General features: G+C 37.1%; 1 long non-coding RNA gene across 1 annotated transcript; it reads right to left on the reverse strand.

The window, feature by feature from the left end:
* Positions 1–1,231: 1,231 nt before the first annotated feature.
* Positions 1,232–7,256, reverse strand: LOC149796734 (uncharacterized). Its single transcript, XR_016421452.1, has 3 exons — positions 7,193–7,256; positions 1,847–3,389; positions 1,232–1,344 (listed from the first exon to the last, which is right to left on the reverse strand). It is a non-coding gene; the product is annotated as an uncharacterized LOC149796734 (long non-coding RNA).
* Between the last annotated feature and the right edge of the window lie 12,509 nt (positions 7,257–19,765).

A 19,765-nucleotide genomic window follows, 5' to 3' on the forward strand; every position in this document is an offset into this window, starting at 1 on the left:
TTGATCATCCCTCAAAAGCATTGTTTACAGAACTCAAATGGTTCACAGTATATTAAAGGATAGATTTTCACAAGGCAGTTCTTTTATATAAATGTCTACATGGAACTGCACCAGAGTATCTTCAGGACTTATTTAGGCTTTTTTCAAGACAATACCAGTTGAGATCAATATCACATGGAAACATTCTAGCACCAAAACCAAGCACAGAGCAATTTAAAAAGAGCTTCCAATACTCTGGAACAGTTCTGTGGAACAAGCTTCCACTACATTTAAAATTTGCTGAAAATATATTAGAATATTTAAAAAGAGATATCATAAACATGTGTTTCTAATAAATAATGGAATTTAGTATTTTAATAATAAACATTTTAAAATAAACTAATTATTGTTATCTTCACATAATGCACATTGTTATATTCTCCTTAAGAGGGCCTCAAGGGAGCATAGTCCTTGACTAATGAGTCATCCTCTATAAATAAAGCATTATTATTATTATTATTATTATTATAAAATAAATTTAAGTGCATTGTATTTGTTCAAAAACCAATTTTTAAAGGTAAACATGTGTACAGAGGTCAGCTGGGTACATAGGCCAGTTTTGACTTTTCCCTAGGTTCACTGTAATTTAGAGAAACATAGGTTGTTGTTGTTGTTATATGGTTTAATGCCATTTTTCAGCACAAGATAGGCTATACATGGTGGCCAGTATTAATGGTGGAGGAACAACCTGGGAAAACCTGGAAAGACCTACCGATCCACGAGAAGCTACTGGCAAACTTTCTCACATACCCACATTGGCCGAGCCTGAGACTAGAACACATGCAGACAGGGTTGAGATGGCAGTGATCCTTAATGGTGAGCGCTTTAAGACCACTTGGCCACTCAGGAGCCCCAGAGAAACATTCTGAGCGCTGACAGTAGAGGTTGTTTTGTCATTTCCTTTTTACTGAACTGCATATTGTCAGTCATCATGCGATTTTCATCTCACTTTTAAGTTACATGATCTAGTTATGATCTTGTTACAGTGTTGAACCCCAGTAGAATAAAAATTTTATCAGAAATATATCTTTATAATTGACCAGTCTTATTCCTGGAATTATGCTTATGAGGTAATAATTACTTATGTGTATTCTGATGCTTCTTTGTGCTACATAAATTGCTTAGGCAGTTCATGAATGAGCTGTTTTGAGACTATGAATTAAATTTTACAATACTAAATATGTTCGCTTACCTTGGGATGGTAGATAAAATCTTTTCAAATCAATTCACGATGAATGCACATAAATGGTTCAGGGTCGTGCTTCTCTTGACATGGCATATCTGCTGACGTCATTTGCTCTGAGACTACAAAAAAATTAAATTCAAAACCACTGAATCTTTTTCACTTACACGGAGAGAGCAGTTACGAATGCACATGAAACTAATAATTTTGTTTCAATTATCATACCTCAACAACAATAGCATAAATGACAGGTTTAGAATGGTTCACTGTCCAAATGAGTATCTGGTTTTCTTCGAGACTGGCAGTCAGTAGTGTTAGGTTTAATTGATTCTTCACAAAATTAATTCCAATTACAGTTCTTTTATATTGTGATTTTGAGGAGCAAAATTCCTAGATCAGTTATACAGCTATATATTTGGTCTGATTATAACATGAGAACATTTCTGGTTTCAGTAGTTAATTTTCTGCATCATGTTTATATTTAAATAGAGTGAAATCTTTCATACAATTCAAATCATCATTGTTTGTCAAAACATTTCAAAACTGAAGTGGCTGATGCCATATATCTACATCTTTTCTTCCAAAATCATGTTGCAGTTTTAATAACAGTAAGACATAACTTACCACTCTTTCCAATTCTGGAATGCATAGCTCTGTCCAAAATACATTATTCACTCCTCCACTTTGTACTATTACAACTTCATGGTCTTAAAATAAGTAATAGAAAAGAGGGAGAAGCAACAAACTTTGTAAAATTCAACAAATAATTTATTTCCCTAGAATACAACGTGAAAATTTAAAAAAATGAACTTAAACTATTGCCAATTAAATTCTAGATAATCCTGGAATTACAGACACAAGTCCTAATGATTAAAGTTATGATGAAACTTTAGTCGAAATATAAATTAAATCTATTACTGGAATTGTTAATGTATCTGTGGTGGCCCAAGTTGTGGTGATGTACCCCAACAATCTTTTGTTGGATCACAATTATACAATCCAAGAATTAAATCATTATTTGAAATTTCACTATAAATTCAAGTCCCTATTTCCAAGAATGTTATTTTTGATGAGCACTCTGTCTTTCCTGGGAAATTTCTGTCAAATGAAATTTCTGGGCATAACAATAATACAATTGATTCTGCTAAGATCTTAAAGCATGGATGAATAATTTCGAGAAAAAAAAAGATTATATAGTCCACTTCTTGACATCAGATCACAATCAGCATTTTCTATAATAATAAAAAAAACTATTACCAATGAAAAATAACCTTCTAAAAGATTACTAATGTTTACTAGACAAAATCTCGGTTATAATTAGAATATAAAATACGATAAACACAATGTCCTTGACTCCAGCAAAGATAATAATTCTAATAGTTAACCCATACACATAGAGAAAATATTTAGCTATGTATTAGTTGTTTACAGAATTTATAAGAAAAATCAACAATTCAGATCAAGTAGAAAATGATCTTGATTTTGGACATGAGGTTAAGTCCCAACATACAATGTTACATTATCAACAGCATATAACGAAGCATAATTTTTTTAAAAAAAACACTAACAAACAAACATCGCAAATTAAATATACATTTAAGTACTATAGCATTGGAAGGTTTTAGAAATCGAATGAACCAGATCCCTATCTCACTCCTGAGTCACAGTCCAAGTACCGAATACTGTCATCCTTTTTTTCCTTGACAGTGTTTGTGTTGCATGTGTTATATCACTAGTAAAAAAATAAATGCCATCTTTGCATTCCCCATTTTGGGAAGAATAATGCCCTAGTAGGTCAAGAATGTTTTGATGCCACCTTGGTTTGGAGATCTTACAATGCCGAGGGTCCATGACACTCAATCCAATGTTGTCAGAGCCAATGAGGGATATATTCCAAGCCCCTTCTTGGGACGAAAAACACCAGAGAGTGAGCCATGTCTGTGGTTAGGGAGTATCAATCTACAATAGTCCAGGAGCTACCATAAAAGATTTCCCTGGGGCAAGAGTTCACCAGAAAACAGAAGATGTGTGGGACTTTGCTCAAAGCTGCAGTATATATAATGAGCAGATGGAATTTCCTTCTTCCTCCTAATCTTTATTTGACAATCCTCTTGATTCCCAGGTGGGGTCTGGATCTTGTTGCTGACCTCTCTGGTTTGGCCATCACCTAAAGTCAAAGTATCACAAACGTTCATTATGATGTTATCATTGCTGTGAAGATAACATCCCTAGGTGGCCCCTCCCAAGGAAGGCAAAACACCCAAGTGTGTCGCTCCTCAAATTATCTATATTTTCACTAAAATTCTCATCACCATTACTGCCATCACTTGCCTCTTCAGTATTATCAACAAATGTGATCTCCACTTTAAAATTCAATTTTTAAATCAGATTTTCTATTAACCAGTTATCATCATCTCTGTTCATTTCTTTGAAATTAAGATCACATTCTGAACTGCCTAAAATGTCAATTTTCCCCATTGCCATCACTTGCTGCATCAGTGCGGTCCACCCATTTGATTTCTGCATGTTAAAATTCTTGTCTGAAATCAAATTTTCAAATAATCATCATCAACTTTGTTTATTTAGATGAAGTAAAGACAGTGATTCCAACTGCCACGAACGTCAATTTTCCACAGCATTGTCTATATTTTCAACTAAATTCAGCAAACACATTGCTGCTATCACTGACCTTTTCAGTACTGCAATTTTGATCTTCGTACTTTTTTTAAATCAAGTTTTTATCATTTTTTAAAAATCTGTGATGTCACTGCATGATATAACATTTGTGTATTTTCAACCTATATTTCCTTCATTTTAAAAGACTACACATAAAACAATGTATTATATTGTTAAATGAACACCTCCGAGAAGTGGTACACATAATTTTGTGAACATGTAACTGGAATATTTTCCTAATAAAAAGGTAAAATATGAATGGAATTGTATCTCTTCTGAAACATGTTAATCTTCATACAGTGCACACATTGCAGATTTTAAAAACAAACCCACATTTCCACAGTGGAAATTAATCCATTAATGTCCATATACTGCCCATTATTGTCTTCGTTGTTACTAAATGTGGGTAGATTAAGTTTTATTGTCCCAGTTGAAAAGTAACCGCAATTATAATTATGTAATAGTGCATGTCCAGTACATCGCATGGATCTTACTTTTAGGATGTAATACGGTAGACATGGGCCACACGATTCACCAAATCCACCACAAACATTATGTAAATCAAATGAAACATACCCAAAACCACAAGAAAACATTGCAAACAGTACTAGCTTGTTGAAACAGATGGCAAATTATTCCGCATTTAGTATTTATATTGGAAGGAAATGACAAATGGGAGACAAATATTACTGGATTCATCCCCAAAAAGTTATAAAGTCAAAGGCAGACCCGGTCAATAAGTATAAACTGACTCATTGTGAAGTAAATAACGGACCATCAGTGTGCCATACATATCAACAAGGATGACAACAATAACATATGCACGATATTATAAATATTTTTACCTCCACTTGTTATTGTCTTTATTAACAATTTGTTGTCCCTAAGGGCTGTAGCAATATATTATATTTTTTCTTGACGTTTTAAAGTTTGAAAAATTTGGAAATCATGTAAAGGTGCTGATTCTTTATTTTTAAATTGAAGTGAAAATAAGTGCTGATTCATTATTTTCTTTATACTTCATGTCACTGCATTTAATAATAATACTGTCGTTGCTCGAAATTTAATGATGATAAAGCAGTCTTCTGTGCATGGGAATCAATTGTGCAAGGCAGATGGGAAGATCTATAAATACATACATATAATTGTAAGGCAAAAAACTGTCCTCAAAACAACAATTTTTTTTTAGCACGAAAAAACTATTTGCGTACATGTGACAAAGTGGCAGTCCACGGAAGTTACAGATGGCAGTACAAATCAAATTAGAAAGTAGATAAAAAATATAAGGTGTTGAACAATTAATGAGAATGGTGAGATTATTTTGTGATTGATTTAATATATATATATATATACACAATATATATACACACACACACACACACACAGAGTTATCCCCCTTTCATACGGCCACCCCTTCTGCACCGGGAAAGTGGTCTTATAAGACGGGTGGCCGTTCCAGAGGGGGACTAAATGTTTTAAGAAGTATATGTAATGTATGTAGTTAGAAAGCTACATACTTCAAAGCACTTAAGATCTTCATTTGATATCTTCGTTTAAAAGTAACATTATTGTTGGCATGAACATTGCAAAACCATTCAAAAAAGTCATTTAATTATTGGTACATATATAATTCACTTTCCATTTGCTCCATTTTCCCACTGCTGTTGAATAACCTCCTTGTAGGTTACGACGTTGTTTATTCGTCTTTTCAACATAAAATTGCTCGGAAAGTTCCCTCTCCCCACCTCGCTTGATGTCGTCAAGTAGAATAACCGACTTTCTTCCAAAATAATACGTCTCCGTTGACGTGGAGACATGTTAATGTTTGGTAATGATTTATTCGGATGTTGCTAACTGTATGCGATTTAATTGTGCAGACGAACTTTTGTCGAGTGGACGAAATGCATTCTTATAGGAAGCGATAAGTGTATTGTCAAGTGATTTTTCTTTGTCTGGTACCCTGTTTTGTTCAAGGTCAAGGTTAATTTCTCTGTGTGTGCATGTGTGTGTGTGAATGCACAAAATCAATTTTCAGCCTATGCTGACCCTGTTATGATTTTGACAATTACGTCCGGTTGTAATCATCAAAAAGAAGAACTCGACAGATGTGTGAAGCGCAAAACATTATCATAACATTGTTGAACCCATTTCCAGTAAACGTCGGCTTTTATAGATAATGATATAATATTAATCTTAGTGTTACATGTACTTTAGTCAAAACTTTTCTCAGTAACGGAAACTTGACATTGAGAGACATGTATCGAAGATAGACATAATTGGACTACTTAACTTCTGTCACGATATGAATTAATTATTGGTTCAGGATACATTTGGAGAAAAAAAAAAGTGGCAGCTCGTGAGGGAAACATTTTACATTTTTGTACTAATATGATCGCCGCTGGTCGCGTTAGAGGGGTGGCCGTTCTTGAGGGGTACTTTTGAATACATACTCGTCGGCAGGGCCGGCGCCAGACCCAGCCAGGCTATCTGGCGCCCTAGGCAAGGTTAGATTTTGCCCCCCTCCCCCGTGAAAATATCAATTTCAAAATTTAAAAACAATAAAAAAAAATTAAAGATGCGCCCCCTGAAATCAGCGCCATAGACGGCTGCCTAGTTTGCCTATATGGTAGCTCCGGCCCTGCTCGTCGGTACCAAGGGATTCTGGACGTAAGAAGCGGGTGGCCGCTGGTCGGGAAGGGGGGGGGGGAGCTTCAAGAGAGGGACTACTGTATATATATATATATATATATATATATATATATATATATATATATATATATATATATATATCTTAGTAAGAGGGGTGGCTAATTGGATTTGGCTGGCGTTATCTAGAGGATGACCTCCCTCGATATTGTAGCTCGGCGGGAGTGAAAGAAGAATATAATTTCAACAGAGAACTGAGCGAGAATACTGGGAAGAAATAAAGCAATACGAGCCCCCTTTGACAAGAAAATAACAAATTTAATCAGAACAAATTAATAACGGCAGTTCCAATTCAATTTAGATTAAATCAATAGAATTTAACAGGAGTGTCCAATTTGGTTTTATTTCATCATCATAACTAGTACTGATATTAGTATCCTTACTCGTACCTCGTGAACAGGGTACTAACATGGGCACATACGTGTTAATGGAGCAAGCCGGTGTGATTCACATCCGGCGCTCTTTTAGCCTAATAATAACACTTTAAACATATTCCTTGCATATAATCCAATAAACTGAGTAGTCCTCTTATCTAACACCGGAAGTATCGAAAATCATTGTAGATAATAGTTGTAAAGTCTCGTTTACCTTTTTTTAGCCGATATTTTCGTTTAGATCGTCCGCCATATTATTTCAAATAACGATTACTTCCGTTCTCAGCCTCGTTTGTTTGTGTGCCATATAAGGACATTGACGCCTTATTTGGAAATGTAAACAAATCGTAGTAAAAATTTGGCGCCGTTTGGGTCAGAAATTCTGCGCATTAAAAGTAAATACGGTTTATCGGCAACTTTGAAACCCACCAACAAGCGATTATTCGCACTTGATTGATAATAATATAGCGTTGAATATCCAAAATATGGTTTGGCAAGCCTAAAGTAGAAAAGGGGTCACGGCGAGAGTCTCGCGTTATCTGTCATGGCGGACAGTATAAGGTTAGAGTAACCATGCCAATTTATTTTATCGTGTAAGGGCTTAATAAATTCAAAATAAGCCAAACTTCTTTCACAACATGATTATACTATTGTAGTTGATTTCTACACTGTTTGTTTTTCTGACTTTAGTGATAAAATTTTTTGCTCCATTACATGACATGGGATCAGTTCGTAGCCTCAACCACAACACAATCAAGTTGAGGCTGCGACATCGTAGCTACATCATAACGAGAGGCGCATTGTCCACGATTGATTTGCATCATCTTCCTCCATTGACAGTATATCCACGTCCTCCTAGTTCATCAACTTCCCGAGCTCTATGCTTTGCCCCTTCATGGACTTCCTGGTCCTTTTATTCTGACCTAGTCCTTCTTTTTCCTCTGACTTCTGTCTTCAGATTGTCCCGTTTCTCTCCCAGAAAGCTGTTCCTTAAAGGACAAAAATACCCTTAAATTTCTGTATATCCCACTCTCTAAACATACATAATATTCCCTCACGTTACTCTGAGCATGTTGGCTATCCACACACTGGGTAAATTCTGACTTAGTATGGTAGGACATTGACCTTGCTTCCAGCGGCAGGTCTTAAATTACCACGCGAGCGTCTATCGAATATGACCGTATTCTTTTACATATGCTACTATATGTTCGATTACTATTGCATAACATTCACAAAAGTTGTAACTCACAGCAATCTTTAACCTACAAGATTATTCAAACATTACAAAATCAGATATAATCAGGTAAGTGTCGTTAACTCACTATAATCTGTATCGTCCTAACAAAGGAAGTTATTTCATATAACCCTGTGAAATCTTGCACAACTGAACATTTAGATCGCATGCAATCGATTCTACCAATGAACTAATAACTGTAAAATTAAAAGGTAAACTGCATAACAATTCTAGCATCAACATTAGTAGTGAAGGGGGATACATTACGGAACCACCCACCCCGGAACGTTTACAGACAAGAGGAATTTAACATGGGAAATTGAACATAGGACTATACAGGGACAATGGATTGGGACTGTCTACGGACAAGGGGAATTTAACATTGGAAAGTGAACATAGGAATATACAGGGTCAGTGGATTGGGACTGTGTACGGACAAGGGAAATTTAACATGGAGAATATTGGTACTGTTGATGGACAAGGGAAAGTGGAGTCTGTATAGCGTCTGACGTCACGGTATGGGAGATTGGTAATAATGTTGCAGCCATGTGAGGTGACGTCAGTACTGAGCAAAGGAGGGGACTTAGATTTATATAACACAGACAATAGACAACAGAGATACACTTATACAACATACTAAAAAAATTGAGGCAAGAAAGCAATTCTTTTCGAGGCATATGAGTGACCTTGAAAAGGGACATTGGGTTCTTTTATTTTCTTCACATCTTCAGCCATTTCCTCAATTTCTCAAGCAGTCCTTTCTTCTTCTTTTTCTCCTCCGTCATCCAGTCAGGATGACCCATTGACCGAAACTTCTTTATCTTTATCCAATTCTGATTTAGTTGGTCAAAGGCCTCTTTCTTCGTTATGTTTTCCTTGTCCTTTCTTTCTTTACTCCACTTATCTTTGATCTTCTTCACTTCTACTTCGACCATCTTTCTCTTTAGTTATTCGGCCTTTTTTTAGTTGGTCCATACCCCACTTCACATAGGACCACTCTGTCCAATACACTATTTTTTCCATAAAACACCTCACTTTCATTACATTATCTAGTGCCACTTTCAATGTTCCCACTCTGACATAGTGGGGATTAATCAGTCCTCTTAGTTTCTCTGTTTCCTCTTCTAGTATTCCTTGTATCAGATCCCTGGCTAATTTTAGACCTGCTACTTGACTTGATACCTCCATTCCTTCTCTATCCTTTCTATCACATATTCTCCATCCATCATCCAGAAATAGCTATGTCTCAAATTATTGAACAAATCTGACACCACTGCCATCTTCTTTTGGTTATTCCGTAGAATGGCGCGAACGACGAATGCGTTGACATTATATGGGTCAAGCACGGACGTGAAGGAAAACATCCGTTACATTCACTACACATATTATCTACTATCCACACAGAGGTGAGGAGCCAAAAAGCTAACCACAAATATACTATCTACACACGCGAAGAAGTGAAAAACAAACCCAAAATATACTATCCACACATAGAAAGTTGTCATAATTAACCACAAATTTACTATCCACACACGCGAAGAAGAAAAACATAACCACAAATATACTATCCACATACGCGAAGAAGCAAAAACAAACACAAATGTACTATCCACACATGCGAAGAAGCAAAAACAAACCCAAAATATACTATCCACACACGGAACGTTGCTATAACTAACCACAAATTTACTATCCACACACGCGAAGAAAAACATAACCATAAATACAGTATCCACATATGGTAAGAAACAAACACAAATCTATTATCCACACACGCGAAGAAGAAAAACATAACCACAGATTTACTATCCATATACGCGAAGAAGCAAAAATATACACAAATTTGCTATCCACACACGCTAAGAAGCTAAAATCAAACCCAAAATATACTATCCACACATAGAAAGTTGCCATAACTAACCACAAATTTACTATCCACGCACGCGAAGAAGAAAAACATAACCACAATTATTAATATCTGTGGTGTAAGCCTTAATCTAATTAGCTTTGAAATATCACTGGACTATAAAAGTAATCAGATATTCCACACTGGACTAGAACTGATACACACCAACAGCTGGTTTATGTTATACATTCACTAGGGTTTAAGTTCCATGTGAAATATACTCTCAGGGCAGTCTTTATTCACCTTCCATGCTGTATTGATATCTTGTATTTAACATAACTAAAAAATAGTATAGAACGCCTTCTGCAGTTATTCTTAAATAACAAATAACATTACATGGTGGCAGCGGTAAAAACACAGGATTGAAATTATCAGAGTTGAAAATGGCTTCATTTCAATTTACAAATTTGGACACATTTGACTTTTCGAGACCCAAAACTTGTGATAAGTGGTTTCAGCGCTTTGATCGCTTTCGTCAAGCGTCTGGACTTACTGAAAAAGAGGAAGAAATTCAAGTGAATACCTTGATTTATTCCATGGGAAGTGAGGCTGGTGACATTTTGTCTTCGTTCAACCTGACAGAGGAAGATCAAAAGAAGTGGAAGCCCGTGACGAATAGATTCGTGCGATATTTCATTCCAAAGAGGAAAGTAATTTTTGAAAGGGCAAAAATTTAATCAAAGAAAACAGGAACAGGGAGAAACAATAGACTGTTTTGTTACAGCTATCTCTGTGTTAGCAGATAATTGTAATTTCGGGCCAGCGAAATCAAGTTGGTTACTTATTCCTTATTCCCGATTCAATAAGGAATAAGTAACCAGTTACTTATTCCCGATTCAAATATATTCTCATACATAGGAATACTTATTCCTTATTCGCATCGAGTTTTTTTAAATTTATTCGTTATTCCCAATTCAGCGTGTAATTGGTAACCACTTAGTAACCACTTAGTTAATGCCGATGAAAGCTTTTTAGGGCATGCATTGGTGTAATTCTAACCTGATTGGAGAAATACGAGTGCTATATAAAGCTGAATATAGACAGATCGCGGACTATATGTAGGAATGGTTTAGGATATTGATAGGAATACGTGTTTTGTAATTTGATATAGGATTAATTGGTTATGTTAGGCATTTGGGTCGTGTCTTGTGATGCATGGCGTTAAGTATTAATATTCGGGTTCGAAAAGCTTAATAATGACTCAAGTAAAAGGGAAATCACAAAAAACACACAAGTGTGAAATTGGAGATTCACTCGTGTGGTCGTCATGTCCTTAGAGGGTTATTATGTGGAGCATTTACGAGTTTAAGAAGCCTTCAGTTGACTTGAATATTTTCTTGAAGTCCTTGGAGCTGGGGAACTTAGCATACTTGTAACCGATTTCCAAAAATTGGGGTTATAAAGGGGAGTGGAGGGCGGGTAAAGCACATGACGCAAGAAGATTATATCTTACTTATACAGTTTGGTCGTTAAGTATCATCTTTAAAGAGATTTGACAAGGACCCTTCTTGAGATGTTATCTCTAGAGGATAGTGTAGTAGCGAAAGAAGTCCTGAGAAATTTCGTTGAGCCGATTTCGAGAAATCAGCTGGATGACGGAGGTCTCGTACGACACATACGGTAAGATTATAACATAGACCCTTCTTTGACATTTTATCTCTAGGGGATACAGGTCCAGCCACGAAAAAATGTCCTGACGAATTTCGTCGAGAGGAAACAAGATTATAAGGGACGCCCTATGGATACCTGGTGTTACCCCCCCCCCCCGAAAAAACCCAACAAAAACAACAACACTCAAATATTAATATACTGTATCGATAGTTTGTACTAATTGAACACCTGCTAAGAGGATTTTGATTTCAACGTCTCCAGCATAGTATCTAACTAGGTACATATTCTAACAGTAGAAAAGTTTTTTTTTTAAAATTCGTCGAGGCGATTTCGAGAAATCTATTGCTAGATGAAGGTCGAGTAAGACACATGCCGTGAGAACATTATATCTTTATACAGTTTGACATGGAACCTTCTTTGACATTTCATATCGATGGGATAGAGTCAACTCTCGAACGAAGTCCTGACGAATTTCGTCGAAAGCAAACCGCGATATAAAGGGCGTCCGATGGATTCCAGGTATGAAAAACACGCATAGATTAATAGACTGAATCAAGAGTTTGTACTAATTTAACCTCTGATTAGAGGATTTTGATTTCAACGCCTGTTGGACAGTACCTGGTTAGGCACCCGTGCTAAAATTAAAAAAAAAAAAAAATTTTAAAAATACGTTGAGTCGATTTCGAGAAAGTCGCGAACACATAAAGGCGGTCGGGTACAACACATATTTCGTATGAAAATTGTATTTTACGTATATATTTGGGCCACTGAGTCCCTTTTTTTAAATATAATTTGACATAGACCCTTGTTGACATTTTATCTATTGGAGGATTGAGTCCATCCACGAAAGAAGTCATGACGAATTTCGTCTAGAGGAAGCAGGGAAATAAGAGACGCCAGATGGGTACCGGGTATGAAAAACACTAAGTTGTTAATAGATTGTATCACTAATTTGTACTAATTGACCCCTTTCTTAGAGGATTCTGATTTCAACGCCTCTCATAAAGTATCTAAATAGGGCCCCATTATAACAGCAGGATAAGTTTGAAGAAAATTCGCCATGCCGATTTCGAGAAATTCGCTGATAAAGAAAGGAGGTCGAGTACAACATCTACCGTTGTACAGTTGGTCTATTACGTCCCTCTTTAGAGTTTCGATATAGACCCTTCTTTAATATTTTATCTCTAGAGAATAGAGTGCATCCAAAAAATAAAGTCCTGACGAATTTCTTCGTGTGGTAAGAGCGAAATAAGAGGTATACGATGTGTACCGGGTGTGAAAAACACTCACATATTCACAGAGTGTATCAATAGTTTGTACTAATGGAACCTCCACTTAGATGATTTTGATTTAAAAGCCTCTTGGATATTATCTAGCTAGGGACCCGTTCTAACAGCAGGAACATACATACATATTGGTAGAGATAAATTTGAGAAATTCACGACTAGTGGAGATAGAGTACAACACATGCCGTAAGGTTATATCTTACGTTACCTTTGGGACACTACGTCACATTTTCATTGAACTTTGACATAGACACGTCTTTGATATTTTATATCTCGTGGATAGAGACCACCCACAAAGGATGTCCTGATGAATTTCGTCGAAAGGAAACAACGAAATAAGGGGCGCCCTATGGGTACAGGCTATGAAAAACATGCAAATATTAATAGACTGAATCACTAGTTTGTAGTGATTGTACTCCGACTTAGAGGATTTTGATTTCAACGTCTTTTGGACAGTATCTAAATAGGGACCCTTTCTTACTGTAGGAAAGGTGTAAAGAAACTTCGCAATTGGAGAAAAATGGTCGAGTACAACACATGCCGTCAGAAGATGACATCATACCTAATCAGTTGGGCCATTACCTCCCATCTTAAGAGTTTTGACATGAACCAGTCTTTGATGTTTTATCTCTAGGGGATAGATCCATCCACGACGGAGGTCCTCACCAATTTCGTCAAGAGGAAACAACCAAATAAGGTGTGTCCGATGGATATCGGGTTTGAAAACCACGCAAATGCTAATAGATTGTATCACTAGTTTGTACTGATTGTTTTCCAACTTAGAGTATTTTTATTTCAACGTCTCTCAGACATTATGTTATTAGGGACTGGTTCTAACAGTAATCAAGGTTTGAAGAAAATTCGTAGAGCTAATTTCGAGAAACTGGCGGCTAGATAAAGGAAGTAGAGCAGAACACATGCTGTAAGCTTATATCTTACGCTTACATATGGGCCATTAGGTACCCTTTTCACAGAGTTTTGATATTTACTGCTAGGGGATAGCGCCCACCAACGACGGAAGTCCTGGAAACAGCTCAATACGGGGCGCCCTATATGTCCCGTGTATGTAATACCTGCAAATGTTAATTGATTGTATTACTAGTTTGTACTAAGAGTAATCCAACTTAGATAATTTTGATTTCAACGTATCTTGGTCGGTATTTAAACGGGGACCGGTTCCAACAGTAGGAAAAGTTTTTGAAGAAAATTCGTCAAACCGATTTTGAGAATTTTTAGGCCAGATAGGGGAGGTCGAGTACAACGCTTGCCGTCAGAAGATGAGATCATACATATATTGTTGGGTTATTACGTCCCCTCTTAAGAGATTTTACATGGACCTTTATTTGATATTTTATCTCTGGGGATAGAGTCCATTCACGAAGGGAGTTCTGACGAATTCGTCAGGAGATAGGAACGAAATAAGGGGCGAACGGTAAGTACAGCAGATGAAATACACGCAAAAGTTAATAGACTGTATCACTAGTTTGTATTGATTGTGCTCCAACTTAGAGGATTTTAATTTCAAAGTCTCTTGGACAGTATTACATTAACGACCTGTTCTAATAGTTGGAAAGTTTTGAAGAAATTCGTCGAGCCGATTTCGAGAAATTAACGGTTTGATAAAGAAAGTAAAGCAGAACACATACCTTAAGATTATATCTTACGGTTTACTATTGGGCCATTACGCACCTCTTTGTACTGTTTTGACATGGCTCCTCCTTTGATATTCTATCTGTAGAGGATAGAGTCCACCATGGAAGGATATCTTGACGAATTTCGTCGAGAGAAAACACTGAAATAAATGGCGCATTATGTGTCCCGGGTATGAAAAACACGTAAATATTAATAGATGGTATAGTTTTTATTAATTTTAAAAGAAACGTTGTTTCAAAGCTGGCCGTCGTAGAACAGGAAGAAGAATTCCAGTTATCTCCCTTATTTCGGTACAACCATTTAAAATAATTTCGACCGTTAATTTAGATAACTTAATTCAAATCCCAATAAATTCGTCAACCTTTGTGTCAACTATCCAAGAAATACCTCTGCGCATTGCATTATTCAATGCCCAGTCAGTAGGACCACCGGAAAAGCGCACAGAAATAGTTAATTTTATCAACGACCAAAATGTTGACATATTTTTCTTGACAGAAACATGGCTAAAAAATCAGGCGATGAGCCCAAGTGTGCGGATCTTACACCCACTGGTTACTCCATCAAGTCGTTCCCCCGTAATTCTCGCGGAGGTGGAATTGCTGTCATCACAAAGAACTCCATGATAAAACGTCTTAACTACACCACAACATTCAATTTCGACCACACATCGTTTGAACTAGTCCAAACCACACTCACACTGGAGCAAAGGTCAGTCCATTTTTTCTGCCTATACCGCCCTCCTCCTAGTAGAAAAAACAGGCTGGCTGACTCTCTCTTTTTGGAGTAGTTTCCGAATCTACTGGACTATGGAAATTCGATAGGTGGCAACCTGGTTATTCTTGGAGATTTCAAATTTCACTTTTACTGTCCCGGAAACTCAAATACATCAAAACTCATAGATTACATTAATGTTTTCAACCTCAAACGGTCAGTTAACCAACCCACCCATAAACATGGTCACATTTTAGACTGGATTCTTCATAGACCTAATGATAACATTCTACGGTCCTCCCTGGTATCCCATGACCTTTCATCAGATCACCTCTGCATTATATGCCATCTTGACGTATCAGTCCCTAACCCTCCACCTTTATCTGCTGCTAAGAGAAACCTCCGTATGATAACTAGAACCAAACTAATGCACGACATCCAAGCTAACCTAACAACCTGCTTACCTCCTACCGCAGAACAACTCGATAACTGTCTGCGTTCATTACTTGACAAACATGCCCCAGCTACCAAGTGCAGAGTATGAATTCAAAAATGTTCATGGTATAGCAGTGTTAGGGACCAGCTTCGCACTGCTAAAAGAGACCGCCGTAAAGCTGAGAGATTCTGGCTTTCCACCAGTCTCACTATTCATAAGCAAATCTATGAAGCCGCTAAGAAGAATGTCACAAATATAGTCCATGCAGCGAAATCAGCCCACTACACTACTAAGATCATGGAAAGTTCCAGCTACAAAGAGCTCTTCGAGATTACTAACAAGCTAATGTCAAAGAACAAATCAACACCACTTCCAACTACCTTCTCTCCAGTCGACCTTCCGGACATGTCTGCAAATTTCTTCCGTGACAAAGTACAAACCATTAGAGATAAGCTTGACACCACAATTTCAATTGACTCGTCGTCACTATGCAGTTGGGATACAGAATTTGGGCGGCAACCATTAGCAGCATTTGAACCTGTCTCTATGGATTTCGTACGTACAATCGTGATGAAGAGTGCACCAAAGTCATGTGAACTTGATCCAATTCTAACATCACTGCTGCTTGAGTGATTAGATCCAGTATTGCATTCACTAACTGATGTTATTAATACCTCTCTCTCTCATCTGGGGAATTCCCATCATTTTTCAAACCTGCCATTGCAAATCCTCTGCTGAAGAAACCAACACTAGACCATAACGATTTAAAGAACTACCGCCCAGTTTGTAATCTCCCATTCATTTAAAAAATCTTAGAAAAGGTTGTTCTATCCCAGCTTGTATCTCATCTAAATTCAAACAGTCTTTATAGCAATGTACAATCTGCATATCGTCCTTACCACAGTACTGAAACTACTCTTCTAAAAGTAGTTAATGACATTCTCTCTGCGTTGGCTAGCGGAAAGATTACAGTCCTCACCATCCTTGATTTGTCTGCAGCATTTGACACAATAGACCATGATAAATTACTTCACCGTCTCCAGCATGTATTTGGCATTCATGATACAGCCTTACTGTGGTTCAAGTCCTACTTGGTCAACAGGACACAGATTTTATCTGCAAATGGAATACACTCCAGCCCAGTTGATCTATGTTGTGGTGTTCCACAGGGGTCTGTTCTTGGACCTGTTCTCTTCATTCTGTACACTCAGTCGCTCTCAAGTGTCATAGATCATCATCCAGTGTCTCACCAATTGTACGCTGATGACACCCAAATATGCAAATCTAGCCACCCAACTGAAGTTGATGCTACCATCCAAGGTGTAGAGAGGTGCATTTCTGATGTGAAATCATGGATGACTTGTAACAAGCTGCAGATGAATGACGATAAAACTGAGGCTATTCTGATCACAACATAAAGACTTTCTCATTCACATCCTTTACCTCAAACAATAAATATCAGCACCGCCAACATTAAATTCACACAATCAGTACGAAACCTAGGTGTTACTCTGGACAGTACTCTCACATTGCACCAACATGTCATGAACATATGCAAGGCTGCATATCTTGAGCTGAGACGCATCAGCTCAATTCGCAAATATCTTTCAGTTGATGCCACTAAAACACTTGTGTGTTCATTAGTACTTTCAAGACTGGACTATTGTAACTCAATTCTGTCTGGTTCATCTCAATATCTACTCCAGAAACTTCAAAAAGTTCAAAACACAGCTGCTCGGATCATACTTAGAGTACCACGATCAGAGCACACCTCCCCCCTGCTCTGTACCCTATACTGGCTATCCATTCGATCCAGAATCAAACACAATTTGTTCTCTGTGCTACATTTCACTGTCGGACTCCAGTCCAACATACCTATCTGACCTCACCCATGTGTACACACCAGCAAGATACTTACGCTCCTCTTCTGACAATCGTATACTCATTATTCCCACTATGAAAACAAAGTCATTATGGACAGCGTTCTTTTGCATACCAGGGCCCAGCAACGTGGAATAAATTGCCCACTGAACTTAAACACAAAGACACAGTGATCACATTCAAGAGGGCGCTTAAACCTCACTTATTTCGACTGCAAGAACAAACTTAAAGACCTAATAATGTTTCCTACCTGAAATATTCTCAGCATGTTTTTTATTTTTTAATGTTTTTCTAATTTCGTGTTGTTTGTTTTTGTGATAATATTATTATGTTTCTTATCTTATAGGTGTTGTCTAATGTTGTAAAGCGCTTAGAGCTTCTAAAGATTAGGCGCTATACAAAGTCCTCATTTTTATTATTATTATTACTGCAACTTAGAAGATTTGGATTTTAACTGCTCCTGGACAGCGTCTAATTAGTGATCCGTTCTAATAGTACAAATTAGAAGAAATTTAGTCGAGACAAATTCGAGAAATTCGCGAATAGATGAAGGAGGTCGAATGCAATACATGCCGTAAGAAGATGATATCGGACGTATTCAGTTGGGCTATTACTTCTTCTCTTAAAAGCTTTGACATGAGCCTTTTCTTCGATACGTTATCTCTAGGGGATAGAGTCCATCCACGATGGAAGTTCTGACGAATTTCGTCGAGAGGAAACATTGAAATTAGTGGCGTCCTATGGGTACTGTTATGAAAAAATCTCAAATCGTAATATATTGTATCAACAGTTTGTACTAACTGAGTTTCTACTTAGAGGATTTTGATTTCAACGCCTCTTAGACAGTATCTAGTTAGGGGCCTGTTCTTACAGTACGAATAATTTGAAGAAAATTCGTCAAGCCCATTTCAGTAAATTTGCGGCTAGATGATGGAGGTCGGGAACAACACATACCGTAAGATTATATCTTATGAATACAGTTGGGTCATTACGTCCTCTCTTTAGAGTTTTGACATGGACCCTTCTATTATATTCTATCTCTATGGGATAGAGTACATCTACGAAGGAAGTCCTGACGAATTTCGTCGAGAGGAGTCATCGATATAAAGGGGGAGTAGGCTATACGAATCGGGTATGAAAAAACGAAAAAGTTAATTGATTGTATCAATAGTCTAATACTTGTACTCAAATTTAGAGGATTTAGATTTGAACGTCTCTTGTACAGTATCTAAATCGGGACCCGGTCTAACAGTATGAAATGTTTGAAGAAACGTCTTCGAGCCGATTTCTAGATTTCGTGGCTAGAGGCAGGAATTCGAGTGATTTTGTTGCCTCTCGAGGATAAAGTCCACCCAAAAAGAAAATCCTGACGAATTTCGTCGACAAAAACCAGCGACATAAGGGGTGCCCAGTGAGTGTCGTGTTTGAACAACACGAACATGTTAATATATCGTTTCAATAATTTGTGCTAATTTGTATTGTACTGAGAGGATTTTGATTTCAGCGTCTCTTGGGCAGTATCTAAGTAGGTACCAGTCCTAGCCATACAAAAACTTTCATAAAGATTCCTCGAGCAGATTTCGAAATAAGAGCGGCTGGATGAAGGAGGTCTGGTTCAATACATGCCGTAAGAAGATTATACCTTACGTTTACATTTTGGCAAATGCGTCCACCCATTCTAGAGTTTTAACATAGAACGCTCTTTGATGTTGTATCTCTAGTGCATAGATTCCATCCACGAAGGAAGACCAGTTGAACTTTGTCTACAGTAATCAGCGAAATAAAGGGTGCGCTATGGGTACAGGGTATGAAAAACAAGAAAATGTTAATATATTGCATCAATAGGTTGTATCAATTGTACTCCTACTTAGCGGATTTTGATTGCAACGTCTCTTGGACATTAGGAAAGTAGTGATCCGTTCTAACAGTAGGAAATATTAGAAAAAACTTTTTCCAAACTATTTCTAGAAAATCGCGGCTAGATAAAGCAATTAGAGCTCTGCAGATGCTGTAAGTTTATATCTTATGTTTCCGTTTGAGCCATTACGTCCCCTCTTTATTCAGTTTTT

Source organism: Sinohyriopsis cumingii, chromosome 6 (assembly GCF_028554795.1).
Source record: "Sinohyriopsis cumingii isolate HCF-2022 chromosome 6, ASM2855479v2, whole genome shotgun sequence".
NCBI classification, from domain to species: domain Eukaryota; kingdom Metazoa; phylum Mollusca; class Bivalvia; order Unionida; family Unionidae; genus Sinohyriopsis; species Sinohyriopsis cumingii.